The sequence below is a fragment of the Gopherus flavomarginatus genome, chromosome 1, assembly GCF_025201925.1.
Source record: "Gopherus flavomarginatus isolate rGopFla2 chromosome 1, rGopFla2.mat.asm, whole genome shotgun sequence".
In the NCBI taxonomy this organism is placed as follows: domain Eukaryota; kingdom Metazoa; phylum Chordata; order Testudines; family Testudinidae; genus Gopherus; species Gopherus flavomarginatus.
Window position 1 is genome coordinate 207,203,966 of NC_066617.1, and position 3,792 is coordinate 207,207,757.

The window sequence follows — 3,792 nt, forward strand, 5'->3', positions numbered from 1 at the left end:
GGAGTAAAGCACTCAGGAACATACAGTGTCTCTTTATATAAACTGGCAACATAGAACAACACAGACAACAGCTGTCATAAATTAATCTAATCAGAATAGAAACTAATGTAAAATGTTCATAGACTATGGACACTGGTTCTTTTGCACAGTAACTGCACTGATCAATTCATACCATAAGCAAAAGATTTGGCAAATCATCATAGGGAAAACTAATGCTGTAGCATTTATCAGTTTAAAAATGATATAAATATTGAGCTAAGGAGAAAATTACCAGCAAGCAGAAGATGAGGCCAAGGCTTCTGTCCAGAGGTACTGGAAAGTCTCCACTGTGAATATATTAGCTAAGGAAAGGCCACAGGAAGATGAGAGTTGCAGAATTCTGTTTAATTGCATATTTTGTTACTGTCAGTGATGATAATGAAGTGTGCTTCTTGTTCCCAGTCACAGGAGTAAGCTATGGACCAAATTTATGCTTTGGGACTAAGATACTCTCAATGCATTTAGCTTTGGTCCTCAGGGTTGTTTCACTTTCTTTGAAGCACTGATTTCAGTCCTACATGGCATGATGCAAAGTCCACGCAACTGAAGTGCTTACATTGACATCAGTGCACATTGGGTCAGGATCACAGGTTTTTTTTGCCCCAGTAAGGGCTATAAGGGCCAATTGTAAAGGTGCTGAGCACCCTCAGTAAGGTACAGAGCTCCTTCAATTCCCCTTTATTTCAACAGACATTGAAAGCACTCAGAACCCTGCAGGACTGGGTGCTCTAGTAAGCAAGCCCCATAACTGGCCGACTTAATATACCATAAATGTCTCTGATAGACAAGATGATCATTTTGTAAAATCATCTGTATATGTAGAGTGGACCAAATCCATCCTCAGCATAAGTCAATTACCTTCAGTAGAGCTACAGCAGGCTTGGATTTGGCATAATATCTGCAGTCCTCATTTTTAAATCTAACATGAGTCATAGTTCCAATAATAGGGAGGGATCTGGTTTTCATTCTAAGTACTACAAATGACAGCATATAAATTAGAAATATTAGTTAGTTGCGGTTATGGTTTTATGATGGAATGAGGCTGGGGTAGTGGCCACACTTGTTGCATTAAATATAAACCACACAGGGACTCTGTGGATTGTTTGAGAAGAAAAACTGCGCTATCAAAACTGAATTAAAAGGCCAATGAAACAGAAATACAAGCCATGACAGCAAATAACTTCACATTTAAGGGTGAAATGTACCATTGAGTATGTCCTGTTATGATGTTCATTGGCCAGTGAATCTTTATTAATAGGGCAAGAAATGGACATGACACATTTGAAGAAAAGGCAGTTCCAGTTAATAGACACAATGATGATTATTTTTCCCAGATGCCCAGGCCGGGGAGCAAGATTATATGACCTTGTTTTAGGTATGTGCAGGAGTGACTTAGGGTGAGCAGGAGAGTATGGCTGACGGTGTTACACAACTGAGGGTATGGAGGCAGTCTGTTCTGTGACATGATTTTTATCATAGTGAATGTTGTGATATGGTGCATTTGAATTGCTTGTTTGCTGATTTATCCATTGAAATAAATAACTAAAATAAAATTTGGAATTAAAAGAAACAAATGTGGGTAAGTAACCTTGAAACCTAAAACAAACAGAAGATGTACCCTGATCTACCAGCTGGCTGACACTCAGTCCCACCTCTGGAATGCACCTGATTGGAAGAGCTTCCAAAGAGGTCCCCCAGTCAGCCTCTTTAAAGACACACCACGCATTCAAGCACACAGACTCCTCTCACTGTAAGCCAAGCCATAACAAAGGCCTGAACCTGCTGGTTAAACCCCCACTGATTGCAGGCAGAGTTTTGCTTGAGTAGGGACTGGGCCTCTAAGCTGTGTGCTGCCCAGTAGCTCCAGCTGTGAGTACAGTAGAGTGTGTCAAGCAAACGGACATGCTTGGAAACACGCCTACTATATTAATTTCAGCAATTTGTTCTAATGCCGTTGGAGGTGGAGCTTTGGCTGAGTAACATAGGCAGAGCCTTCAGCTCATCTCACATTTGCATAGCATCTGGGTCTGAGGAGCTGCCATCTGTCAAATCCATTTGAAGTTCAAACCTCTGTTTCATAATAGCAGATGTGTGCACATCATTCATCTACTTGATATCATATAGGAATTAAAATGACTACACTGTGCTTGTACTAGCTGAAATCTTTCTTTCACTGATTAAAGAAACACAGTTAAAGAATTCAACCCTGAAGTGAGCTGCTGCATGCACCAGTTTTATCCTTAGCTTCATGCATGGACTACTACTTCCTTTTGTGTGGTTGAAGAGCTGTAATAGACAGAAAGATTGATTTGGTATCCAGTTCCTCCCAACCAAGCCAATGTGATAAGAAAGGCTTTATACTTTTAATAACCTTGAGGGCAGTTGATAAATCAGCATGTGTGGTTTTATGCTTTTTACTGACAATCATCAATGGATAAAGAATTTCATGCTATGACTGCAGAGAGATTTAAAGCTATGAAGAAGGAATTCTACCATTTTGCTTCATATTTGACAGAGGGGATCATTGTGACCATCTAAGAACATTGATAATACAGCATCAGATACTTCAATAAATGAATCAAGCCTCACTGTTGCTACTGCTTCTCCCCCCTGCACGTTAGACATAATTGATGATGAAACCATTAATCATCATGAAGTCCAAGAGGGATCCTGTGAAGACTGGAAACACATATGTACTGAATTATTCCAAAGAAGAAAAAGCTTTGAATCAAACCAAGCTGAGGGCATGGCATCCATAACACGATTGAAATCAAGATGTTACTATTGTGCTCCTAAGTATCTGAATTTCATGTATGAAACCGTACAATGCATCTGATCTTTTTAAATCTTCATTAGGGAATGCTAAATTGCCAGGGGCTAGATAGTACAGCCACAGACTGAGTAGAGCCTCATGGCTTTAGGGGAATCTCACAGACACTGGGCCTAATTCACTGCACTGTGTGTAGGCATTTACATCAGTGCAGTGTGAGTGTAAAACTCAGCCGGAGCAGGGTGATAGCCTTTTACACGCACTTTTCATTCACTTGAAACTGGTGTAAATGTATACACAAGATGCAGGGCAATACTGAAGCAGGCCCATTGTGCTTTTAGGGGCATAATCCCTTTCTATAGTGCCTGCAGTGGGAGTGCACATACTGCCCCAGCCTTTTCTGGGTGGAGAAGGGGGAACTGCAATTGTCCATACCTTTGGATGGGATTTCCAAGGCAACAGAAGACTCCTCTTCCCCTTCCCTATCTACGAGCCCTGGTACCAGGGCAATCTGGCCATAACATTATTCAAGACTGCCTCTGTCAGTTCACCCTTATTAAAACAGCCACCACCACCAGCAAAAACTGACTCTAGTATGGCATTGTCTAATGACGTGGAAAAATTACCACACATTGTGTTTGGATCAGAACAGCCTGAAGCTCTTTTATTACAAGCATGCAGGGAGACACAGCCAGCCTAGCTGGTCTGTTTAACAAAGGAACACAGAAGCTTATATAGCTTAAAACCATATTAGTCAAACACACTTTTCATTCATAATATCCTTTTAAACAGAAAAACAGCTCCTCATTAGGAATACAAAAGCAACAAGCTTTCCTGTTTATTATCAGGTTGTACTTTTGCTGTTAAGGCTTCTAGTGATTACAGTTACATTTCGCAAGACTGGCATTTTTCATTCTCTCTCTCCTGCTCCTTGTGCACAGTTATTTTAATCAAAGTTATTTTGGTCAAAGTTTGGGCCTACT